Raw genomic sequence first — 13,294 nt, 5'->3', positions numbered from 1 at the left:
AGAATAAAAATTTTGAAAAGATTTTTATCTTGTTACGCCAAAGAAGTATAACTTCTATCGCGTGTACAGAAAGAAGTACACGTTTTTTTCTTAAATATGTTCATAATCATTTCATAGCTTAGGATAAGAGAGATATTTTTAACGTACATTCAATTCATTTTCACTAAAAATCTGCTTTATTTATTTAGTTATTGATACCTCATAAAAAGCTAAATAAAAATAGAAAAAATCTCGATCACATCGGTCAATCGATCAATTTCTGACGTAAAACAAATAACTCAGTCTATAAATCGAGCTACCCTGAAGTGCGTTCAGCTTCCCACGTACGTTATTGGAATGTCTACTGTATTAATTAATTCTCCGACTGGTTCAACTATACATTTAGTTTTAAAAGTAACGTATTGAATTTGTTAAAACAATTATCAAATTTAATATACCAATGAATAAAAATTATACATCTTTTTAAATTTTAGGTTAATTAATTCGTTATAACAATTACATAAAGAACTATTTTACCTCATTTAATTTGTAATGATTTTATATATCTGTGGTATAATTATATTCACAAGGCTATTTTATTATCTATGTATGAGATAATACAGCTTTTCTTATTACCTACTTAATTAGGCTTTAATATAAGTAATGTAAGTTAATGTCAATAGATATTTGAATAATATTTGCTACAAAATATTAATTTGAGGTATAGTAACATTAGTAAATTGTAAAATTTAAAAATAGCCTGTGGTGATTAATTTATGAAATTCAATGTTGTTGTCGTGCTAAAAGCAAAGATTAATGGTTATTTCGACATAGGTAACTTTATCTTAACAGGCGCCTTCAAAATTTATTAAGACGTGTCTGAGAGCTTCCGAACACAGAACAATGTGGAGATGAGTTACATGTCAATGTCAAAAATGAAACGTTAGAAGAGTGATTTGTTGATGTGTTGATGTAAGTTATCACAGATTAATTGAATTATGTTCCGAGAGGAAAGTACCATAGATAATATGATAAATGGAGTCTATATATTAATTTTGGTTTTGTTAAAAATAACGTGTTAACATTTAATTGTATGTCGCAGTTTTGATTTAAAAAAATATACAAGTCTTAAATTAAATACATTTAATAGAAAATAAATTTAACAGATATTGCTTCTATTGATGTTAGTAATTAAGATGTGATTACGAGAGCGGGAACTATGCAGATAACACCCAAATATGTATTATCAAGATGAATCGAGGTATAAATTATATAAACGAAGAAAATTATCTCCTCTCATGGGTATGTGGCACCCTTTTCACTTTCCACTGTATTTACAATGAAAGCAATTATGGTTTTCCCGGAAATTGAACGCAAGGGCAATGCATATACCTAGCATTATTCATGATAAACGGTATGGTGAATGTGAAGAATAGAAAAATCTCTAACATTTACGCTGGAATTAAGCATCGCCTTGTAAGTGATTAAATATAATACAATATTTAAGTAATAAGTTGAATTGAGACTTACTGATAAAGGATGCGTATATAACGAAACTGAACTGAACAATAATTTTCGTTTATTTCCTTCTTTTTACGGTTATCAATAAATCAGTGGCGCCAAAACTTTTCTAAATAGGCCACAAATTTCTATATTTGTGTCATAATCATTTGTCTAATAGGCAAGTAGGTGTTCAGTGCCTGACACACGCCGTCGACTTTTTGCGATTAAAACATGCAGGTTTCCTAGTGATGATTTTCCTTACCGTTCGTGCGAATATTAAATGCGCAAATAGAAAGAAAGTATATTGGTGCTGATGAAGACGCTGAAGCCACTTGGCCAACACTGCTGTACGTTTAAGAATTTAATTTAACAGTTATCTATATGAAAATATTTATATTTTATAAGTTCTAGAACACTAGAAGGCCGTATAATTTGATTGTTGGGTATTCTTAAATTCTGATATCTTTTCAATCACAATTACAAAACAGTCTAAACACCTTTTGCGTTTTCCTCTTGTTTTGAGAAATAAATCAGTTTAACGTCCCAAAGCTATATTGACTTAATGGGAACCATAAATTGATTAAAGTTTATCTGCTTATTATAAATTTATGCCATATGAGCAGTGTTGACCTGGTGGCTTCAGCGTGCAACTTTCATTACTGAGGTAGGTTCAATCCCCGGCTGTGCACCAATAGACTGTCTTTCTATTTGCGTATTTAACATTAGCTCGAACGTTGAAGAAAAATACCACTAGGAAACTAGCTTGTCTTAGACCCACAGGTGACTGGATACCTACTAGCTTATTAGACAATTGATCATGATACAGAGAATTTGAGACCCAAACCTAAAAAGCTTGTAACTGATTTATTTATTTTTTTACCCACTAAAATAATGTTTTATTCCGGCCTCATTATATCCGGGGAATTCATAAGATTTTATTGGATTTAGATATCATTAAAAAAAAATCTTTATTTTTTTATATTAAATGTAGTAAACTGTGATTTGAAAGTAAAATTTTAAAACTATATAAACACCTCTTCATTCCGTAGTTTTTAAAGTTATTTACTCAAAGAGTATCAATATTCATATGTTTGAAAAAAAAATGTCTCAACATGATCTCCTTTATATTTTGTTCGAGTATAGACATCAATTAGCATAACAGGCGGACTGGCACAAAAGAAAATATTCCAAGCGATAAAAAAACCTAAGGTCGCCCACAGACTGTCGCAACGTTAGCGGAACATCAAATGGCCATTTGTCAAAGTTCATAATGATTCTATAATGGTATTAGACCACTAAACGCCCACATTACAACAACTATGAATCAAAATCGATTTATCTTTTAGATTTATTCAAAATTAAAGAATTAGGCTATTTATTCAATGACTGGAAATTTACGCTACGATATTATAACACACAAATATGGGCATAGACACAAGTTCACTCTAAGCATAACCTTCGGAGCTACCGGATTATCACGATTTTAGGCGTGATCATCAGAGGCACAGAGGAACGTAGAGTCTGTATATGTTTTGTCCATACAAATAGTTTTTGGGTGTAAGGCAAGCCGGTTTCCTCTTGATGTTTTCACCGTACAAGTTAAGTTTAGTTTAGTTTACATAGAATATTAAATGCGCATACAAAAAGTACATACGTACTCGGCGGATTGAATCTACGACGTCGAGGATGAGGGTTGCAGGCTGAAGCCACTAGGACAGCGCGGCTCAAAAATTAATATTATATTTTATAATTATAAAATGTTTAATCTAAATAATTTGTTAAAATGGAGTACGTAACGAATTAAGCAGCCAAGTACTGCTTCCATACAAACATTAATTTAAAACATAAACTACGAACATAATATGTAACGTAATAATTATTGTAAATAAACAGTATTTTTTATATTTTAAAAGCTAATAAATTAATCCAAGTAAGTAAACCTTGTAAATTCACATCGTATCTCGTAAATTATTCCTCAGTTTCATTTTCAAACTGACAATTAACCCACATTAATTAGTATGAAGAAGGCTCTTTTCAAGTAAGTTTGTGTTGAGCCTGCAACACAAACTCGACTTTAAAAAGAGCCTATTTATTTTCGAGTAGCTGCCCTATTTCCACGGTATCTCTTTCAAAACTAACCATTACATTTTCGAATGCTGCAAGTACATTTGATTGTAAAAATGTGTGTAAAATGAGCTCAAATAAAAAAGATTATTTTTTAAATGCGTTTCCAAACTTACAATGCAATGCATTTATTTGTAAGGGCTTATAAACAATTTTGGACCGCAATAAATAGATGGTGTCGGACATTGTCTGTTCTTTCAATGTACTGTGGAATCTCGATAACTCGAACTTCGTTAAGTCAAAATCCTCAGTAGGTCGAAAAAAATTGCCATTCCCTTCCGCTGAACCCCTAAATATATCTCGAATTATTAAGACTTCGTAACTCGAACAACATGTTATTTCCCAACTCTATAACTCGAATTTCGAAAAGGAGACTGTAAATCGTAGATAATAAAATGACTTCTTACTTGGAATTAAGAAATAATTGCAATAAAATCCAAAATCAATGTTCGGGTTCGGGGCTTCTATATATCTATTGTTGTTGCCTCATACACGTGCAATGAATGAAAACATTCATACAAAAATAAATACTACAAAACTTAAGATGAATTGTTATTCAAATTCGGCTCTACAAATCATTATATATATATTGATTTGACATTTCGACATACATATACATATATATATATACATATATATATATATATGTATATGTATGTCGAAGTTCTTGTTGAAAACACGTTAACTCGATTATTTCCGTCCCCTTAACATTCGAGTTATCGAGATTCCACTGTAGTAGCAATGTTAGAATGTTCTGTTTGATTGGTTTAAATTTTATCGCTCTCCTATAAAACTGTTAAAGAAATTAAAAATAACGAACTGCCTAAATTTTAATTACCTACATGAATGGGCAAAGTGTGAATACGATGTAAAAACGTTTAAAATTAACGATTATGCGCTGTCTCGTATGGACGCCGTTCTGGCGGAGGATTTTAGTATTGTTAAATTGGTATGTCCATAAAATTATTGTTGCAATTAGACCGCGACGAGCCAGGGGAGTGACGACAAATTTAATTTCTTTGAAATTGTCAAGGTCTTTAAACAGTAGCTTGTATCTATTAGTGAGAATAGTGCTTTAGATATAATATACCTAGTGCAGTTATAACTAAAGTTACAAATGAAAATGCATTTTTTAATGAAGTGATGTAATATTATTGAAATTTATACCAACATATTTATTAAAGTTAAATACGACTGACGATGTGGGTATGGAAACCACTAGCCACTATATGCAAGGCGATCACTGCAATCCTATTTTATGTAATTTCCCATTACATATTGTAATTTCATAATAAACACGAATAAAATATGTGTAATGGCGCAAAATCGAATCAATTTTTAATATAATATACGTGTTCCAAATTCAAAATATATTATAATTTTTAAATAAATAAATACTACAGGCAAGCATAAACAGTGGCAGATACGATCTTTTGAGACTTGTATGAACACGTCGGTTCAAAATATCTACTAAAAGAAAATTACTGTCAAGCATCAAAGGTGTAACTAATTGAGTGTTTGTAATGCAAACTCATCGTACGGCTAGTTTTGTGAGAACTATGCGTAAAGTGCAAATATAAAGGTCATTGCCCTTCAAATTGCTGTTAGAATACTCACTACCGCAACCGTGCTATATGAAGTCTTAGGGTGAGATACAAAGTCGACTGTTAGCGCGTATGATTTCCGTTCACAGTAATTTGCAGTCTCGTTGTTATACAGATCAAAAGTGTGATAAAAAATGACATCCACCGTATTTCTATAAGTTTTAAATGTATTTAAAATTAGTTCATGGTAGCCCATTATTTGCTCAGTTGACTGAGAGTAAACAGACAATTGTGAGGAGAATTTGACACCATTACACACAATTACGGTCATGGTAAAGTAATACGCGCGAAATATATACATATAACGGATTTAATTGTATATTTATATCTTGGTGGCAAACGGGCCGGAGGCTCATCTGATGTTAAGTGATACTGCCCTTCTAATATCTCTTTATTACAAATAATGAAAACTTTTCTACCAGTTCCACCCGCGTTTTCGTGTGTTTTGGCAAGATTTTTCCGAAATTATTTCCCATCAATATACAGAAACCTAACTTCCTCGAATTACCTCTGGGTAAAAACCCCAAAAAAGTCGCCGAAGTTTTATTTATTTTGACATGCGAACCTACTTAATAGATTGCTTTTCATAATATACGCTAAATGCAAAACTTAAAATTGGTTCTAAAACAATGTCACGCGCACTACGTCAAATCTATAACTAGTATTTTTTTAAATAAGTTAATGAGTTATAATAATATTTGTTTGATTCTCTTTATAAAGATGAGAACTTAAACTTTTGAATTAATTAATTAATAATTGAATATAAATAAAACAAACGTCGGAAAAATTTAAAATTATGTAAAATAATTATAAGTTTATAATAATACATAACTTCAATCTGGTAAAAAAATGTATTCTTTCAAAACAAACTTTTTAACACCAAATTAAAAAAAAACACATACGTGTTACCTATTGTTTTTGTACATCTCTTTGGTCTAGTTCTCATGTTCGTGGGTTCGAAGCCCGTACGTGGTTAAGCTCTTCTTTCCACACATTTTTCGTATGTTTCATTAAAATCGCATCGAAAAAAGCGATAATAATCGCGATGTACGCCACGAGCTCCTTCTATGAATTATAATAGTTATAATCAAGGGAAAACGGCGTGGTAAAAATAATGTAACGTAACATGGAGTTAGGGACTACGGAAGGGTTGCTTCCACAGGACAAGTCACGCTTGACGCGACTGATGGCCAACCAATGGAGAGGCCAAAAGAAGACTCGTAACCTAGAATATGACAAAATAAACAATTTAATGAGCAGTGTTGGCCTAGTGGCGTCCGCGCGCACAGGAGGCTGATCACCTACTTGCCTATTTGATAGAAATTATCATGAAACAGATCCAGAAATCTGAGGCCCAGACCTAAAGAGGTTGTAGCGCCACTGATACCAATGACTAAGCTATAATTACAAAACTAATTAAACATTGATATTTTCTTTTAATACATGTTTCTTTACTAAGACATGGAACATTACGTTTTAGTCTAACTTAAGACTAATAAGTAATTTTAGTCGAACCTAATTTACTAATAAGGATATTCGACATAAGAAAGTGTCCGATAACAGTACTACAGTCCCTATTAAAGGGAAGACACTCTGTTCTTGTTTTCTATTTCACATAGCACTGTTTAGTATTTAGTTATAGTAATTTGTTTATTTAGGAACAGATTATCTCATTGCATAACAAGATATCTACATTACATATTTCTTAACATACTATTTTTAATGCAAAAATATATAATAAATAGTCATAACAATTGTTACTATAATCTGCATTGAAAACCGTCTCACGTACAAATATGAAATTTCGCAGCGAAGTAATGTATAGTTGGCGTACCTAAAGAATTCTGTAAAGTACTCCTGTATGTCAAAAATGGATTAGATTTTATCACTTCGACCTCTCGTAAGTTCTAGGTTTATTGCATCTGAATATTTTTCTGTTGGCTGAAAGCATCATTACTTTTTAGAACTTTATCTTCATTACTCATTACATCTATGACAAACAAATTAGTGTGGGAGAAACTGCACTGCACCCTTAACATCATTTTTAGCAAGAATACAGTGTAACCAACAAATACGGTACAATTAACAAGCCCGCGTTTCATAAGATTGTGGAGTTTCAATTTAAAAATGACACGAATCTATAGACGCATGTCCTCCAAAGCTGGTTTCAAAGCAAAAAGTGTCAATGTAGGACGCATTGATATTGCATTCTCGGGATTTTTTAATTAGTACCTAACTGGCAATTACTGTCAGCCTTCAACTGTTTTATACTTCCATCAATATCAACTTTCTTTCGCCAAGTACCAATGAATGAGATTTTATAGACTTGATATGTAATGTGCAATCAATAGTCTATGCAATCAATAGTTTTGAATTTAGAATTTTATTTTTTATCACTCCGCTGGCTCTGCGACCTAAAAAAGTGACTTTTTAAATGAACACAAATTCTCAATGCCAGAGGGCTCGCGAGTGCGTATCTTGTACGAATACTAAGAACTGATACGCTCTTTTCGTGAAGGGCCCAAAGTCGAATTGGTTCGGAAATACTTTATTGGGCAGGTGGTTCCACATAGCGGTTGTGTGCGACAAAACTACATTAAAAATCTCTCAGTTGTGGAACTACGGACATCGAGATGATACGGGTGGAATTTCGTCTTCTGTCTTGACGTCTGATGAAACTCAGCTGCAGGTTTTAATATAACAACAGTTTCACGGAATTTGAAACCAATAACTTTAAAAACGCTGATGGAACCTATAGGATAAGTTTACAACAAAGTTCACCAACCTTTTAAATATTGAATTGTTAACAAAGCTTATCTTATGCCCTACATCCCAATTAAATCGTACGATTTAACTCACCATAGATAAAGGGATATTGAAATTAGTACACATAAAGGAAGAGGATTTGAACTAGATAAAAAGTGAAAACTATTTTTACTCGTGTTAATAAATTAATTATACTATTAAAATATTATTTACTCGAGATAATTTTATTATGTTTATGTATAGGTTTATAGAACAGGCATTAGGAGGCGTCTCATATGCAGTGAGCGGATGCACTACCAGAAGGTGAAGACGGTATCGTTAAGAGGCGTCTCATATGGAGCGAGCGGATACACTACCAGAAGGTGAAGACGGTATCGTTAAGAGGCGTCTCATATGGAGCGAGCGGATACACTACTAGAAGGCGAAGATGGTGTCATTAGGAGGCGTCTCATATGCAATGAGCAGAAACACTACCAGAAGGTGAGGATCCTTGTAACTGTAAGTTAATTTCGTTGGCACACACCACAGCCTGATGTTGAACGGCAATAGAAGCGACATATTTAATTAGAAATTGCTTATTTTAACATTGTTTGGTTTATAGATGTAATATGATTGAGATATTTTTTTTTAATGTAAAAAATGAGCCCTAAGTCTAACAATGATAATTCTTAATCTAATGGCATAAAGTATCATACATTCTCCAACAATCGGTCCAGTGAGTCCAAAATACTATTGAAATAATTTAAGTTGTATTGTTTAGGTTTTTTGGTGGTTTTTTACCTTGCGGATAGTACCGGTCAAACCAGAACTGATAACTTCTTCGTTTAACGAATAAGTATTGCAAAACATCGAGGAAATGCTACCAGCATTAAAGGTACCATAGAGACCCAACTTTTTAAATTGCATTTATTTTCTATTTATCGATTATTATTATTATTACTATGTACCTACTATCGTATCGTTGTGTATTGGATATAAATAGAGTAGTTTTATAACGTTGTCAAATTTTCTATTATGCAAAGTTAACACATTTTCTACAAAAAGCTATTAATGACAAAAAAATTATGGCAAACTCATGTTCACCATCAGTTTCCGCATAAAAACATTATTGTTCTCATTGTACGTGTGAATCATCCGAGAGCTGTGATTCTATGACAGGTGATAATTATATCATGGACACGATTTATTGGTCGGTGACAAGCAAATATACCGTATAGCGTCTATATTTAAATATCAGGTATCATACCGGTTCAGTGAAAAGAAAAAAAAATGGTTTTCGATATTTGTTACGATACGATATCGAAGACGAAGACCTGGAAGTGTACCAAAACCACCAAAAATACTATTTTTACAATACAAAAAGAAGATACAGACCACAAAGAGGAAACTACACTTCTAAAGTACTTTTCATCTACAGAAATTTATTAAAAGACTTGGAAAAAGCAATTTTGAAATAGATTTACACAGATTAATTAGGCCTAGTTCAAAGAATCAGCGCACCACAGTGTCGATCCAAAGGTCATTGACTCGAATGGTTTTTCCATATCGCGAGATTTTTTAAATACAAAAATACATTGTCAAAAGCTTTTACACATAACTGGGCCGTTTAATTATCTGTCCCGTACCTGGTCTACGTAACGCCATTCTACATTCAGGAGTGATCCTCCGTATGGGACATTTTTTTTTTCGTAGGGAAATGCTTTGACTTGCTACTGTGCATACCCGGTATAACCCCACGGCGCCATCAGCAATTGCCCGAGGTGGGACACGGTAACAGTAACAGCATAGCCGGAAAACAGTGTCAAGGACAGCCATGGTGTCGGATATCCATCCCAATGTTAGTTGACACGTTGTAATGTGTAGGCAATACTGTCTGGTTGTCATAGTTACCACCCTTTTAAAATATATACGAATGTTACATATACCGAATGAATTATGAAATCGAAATAAACTATTAAAAATTATTCGAAATCTTATGCAGAACAGTAAGCAACGGAAAGCGTACCGGGGCCACGTGTTATATATTATTATAATAGATAAAATCCAGGGTAAACAGCGTGGTAGTAGGAAAAAATCATGGCTCAACTCACGTTGCCATGCCATGATTTTGTACTCACGTACGGGATGGGTATTGCGATTGCGGAAGAGATGCTACATCTGGCACAGGAAACGCGTCATGAGACTGACGGCCAGCCTCCAATAACAGAGCACCAAAAGAAGAATTATGAATCTTATCCTCTTGGATAAAATTAATCTTGTCTAATTGCACTATTTTAACTGAATATATCACTGTTCATCATATTGTAAACAGTAAGACACGAAAGAGTGTATTTGGACTAATTTTGATGAATAAATTAGACTTTTAATACATGGTCAAACGTTTTACAACGCAATACCTACAAATGCTTTGATCTCCACAAACTACAAACAAACCGATATTTTTATCGTGATGCGCTAAGTGACCCGAAAGTGTTATAATTGTGGCTCAACACTCACGTCATCAATGCTAAGTTTAATAATTGATAAACGGGATTTATAAATCTCACTTTATTTTATTGACGTTATAGTTTCCGCACTTAGACGCCCATTTGGTCCGTTGTGCGTAAAGTCCTGGCTAAAGACCTTCCAGAAACTCAGAAGTTTTGTCAGTGTCAGTGTCAAAAATAATTTCCACAGAGCACAAAACATTGGCCGATCAGACGCAACATTTTTTTAAGACTTTATGTAACGAGTCCTTTAGACGCTCCACAAATGGCCTATAATCAACAAAAGAACAAATGACAAAATTATTATGTCCAATTACGGAATTTACGTGCGAGGTTATAATAAAAAAAGTACAGTCAAGTAACATCCCAGTACATACGTATATTCTGCTAAAATTATGTATGAATTGATGTTTCTTACTTTTTCACGTCAATGTTATTAAATGGATTGTAATGAAACTTTACAATAATATAACTTATATATAAGAATAACACATAGGCTACAATTTATAAAGATATTGTGTGAATTGTCCAAAAAATCAACCATCTCCGAGCTATTCTGGCGTGCGCTGCCAAAACAACTAGACTTACACATAATTATGTAATGTATGATGGAAATATTTATCTTAAATAGTCAATATACTTTTTTTCTACGCAGACGAAGTCGCGCTCACTGAGTTAATTATAATGTAATGTATTAATAAGTTATTAATGTAATGTAATCCAAGATGTCTAATATGTCTAATAATTTATAAATTTACATAAATATATTCAAATTTTAGGTGGAAGAACCTTCGCGCCCCATCGTCAGAGCACCTCAGTCGTATACAACTGAGTTGAATGTGTTTGAAAATATGTGTAAGATTTCTGCCGCTAATTTTTCTTAAATTTTTTGGTTTAACCAAACACATAAACATTGAAACAAAAATCGCATTATTAGATCATTGATATGTTTTGCAACAATCTTCAAACTTACCGTAACTTTGGTTATGCTCTTAATGCGGTTTAAGTTTCTATTTAGTCTTAGATATTATTATTTATTTTAAAGACAACGATATGGAAAGGGGAACCAACCAAGGGGAAAAAGAGGGCGCCCTAAAAAAAGATGGATAGAAGAAATAAAAGCCTTAGGAGGAATCGAATGTTTTTTTTCTTCATTTTGTGGTTGCCTGCTTTTTTTTTCCTTGGTTATACTAATATAATTGATGTGTAAAATTTGTGATATCATATTTTCCTATATAATTTTATGCATATACGTTGTTTTAGAACTTATAAATTGTGATAATTTATAAGTTCATCATACTAATAACACTTTACGTTTAAATAGATAATATTCAGCTCTATGTAAATAGAACTTACAAAGAAAATCGGACTAAATAAACTTACGGCATCTTTAACACCTTGTAATTGCCAAGTAGTTTCAAGAATTATTAGGATTTAACGCCCATAAAATATGCAAAGTCTTGTTCCTGTTAAGGCTAGTTTTTGCCAGAGATGTTTCGAATTACAAGCACCGTAAATTGCAGTCTTAAGCTTTAACTTAACTGGGTCAAGTTATAAGTAGGACTTTCTTTGTACTTTAAATGGTGAACGATTATAAAAAGGTTTTAAAGTTTCAAGTACCCTGAAAATATTGTAACTAGGTTACTAAGACCTGCGTTCACGGCTTTTCCCTAAAATAGCGATGGGGCATACACATTGCAGTTAATTAATTGGTTTAAATTTTATGTTATTCCTTTACCGTCACTCTTCTGTGTATAACGCTTATTGTTTTGTCAGAGATAGAAACTTAGAACCTTCGAGGACGGCTTAGAATTAAAATTCTCGTAAAACTACGTTACGAAGCACGCAACAATGCATTATTTAATTTTATTCCAAAATTTTACTCAAACGGATTCTACCTATATTATATATAAATAAAAAATAAAGCTAGTTAACACAAACAAAACAATAAAAATCGATCACCAATAAATTTAACCTCATATATATATTTGAATAATTAAGATCGCTATCTTTTATTATTATTGACTTATTATTAATGAGTATACATGATTTCTTGATAAATAATAAAATAATTAATTTAATCAAGATAAACATCACATATGTAAAAGCGAGAATTTGTCAACGAAATACTAACGAGAGTATTTAAAAATAGTTTTTATATATGACATAGAAAAACTATTTTTTTATAATAACAAGAAAAATAAAAAAATGTCATTGACCCCAACATGAATAATTCATAGATTTTGATATCTTATCAAATCTTTTAGATTGACATATCTATTCATTGAATTATTTATCAATTCAATTTTAAACTGTTAAAAGTGTATTGGTACTTTGGTATAATAATGAATTGAGAAAATAAAAATTACGTAAAGGTTAATTCACTGAACTCTATGTATCCGGCAATCGTATGACACAAAAACGTAAAGAAACAAATGCGATCTACATACGCGAGATAAGCGCAACACTTTCGTAATACGCAAACTGTTAAGTAAAAGTTCTTATCAGATATACTGACCTCATAATGCCACTAAAATCATCCACACATACACTTAAACAAAGTTTTGAGTTACATTTAAATGACGCGGTGTGCGTTCTGGCATGGCACGTCCGGTCCCTAGCGCGCCGTATGTTCGACTATGGCATTAGAATTGCCGGCAAACACACACTTCACGGTTTGAGATTCAATACACCTGAAAACAGTTGCCACAAATTCCGATTGTTCAATTCGGTTACGCTCTAAAAAATTGTTTTTGCGGTTTAAGTAGATACTCAAAATTTCGATACATGTGTGTTATAGACATTAATGACTCAATGTGTTTGTGTGATATC

The 13,294-nt window shown here is 32.4% G+C and overlaps 1 protein-coding gene across 1 annotated transcript in view; it reads right to left on the bottom strand.

Annotated features, from left to right (window-relative positions):
• Nucleotides 1–13,094, bottom strand: part of LOC123713274 (thrombospondin type-1 domain-containing protein 4-like) — a 114,370-nt gene extending 101,276 nt beyond the window's left edge. The window contains exon 1 of the mRNA XM_045666874.1: nucleotides 12,981–13,094. The gene's annotated coding sequence lies outside the window, so the exon portion shown is untranslated. The remainder of the gene's footprint in view (nucleotides 1–12,980) is intronic.
• Between the last annotated feature and the right edge of the window lie 200 nt (nucleotides 13,095–13,294).

Source organism: Pieris brassicae, chromosome 8, assembly GCF_905147105.1.
Source record: "Pieris brassicae chromosome 8, ilPieBrab1.1, whole genome shotgun sequence".
Taxonomy (NCBI): domain Eukaryota; kingdom Metazoa; phylum Arthropoda; class Insecta; order Lepidoptera; family Pieridae; genus Pieris; species Pieris brassicae.
The sequence above is the reverse complement of the archived record's forward strand: the minus strand, read 5'-3'. Positions and strand labels throughout refer to the sequence as shown.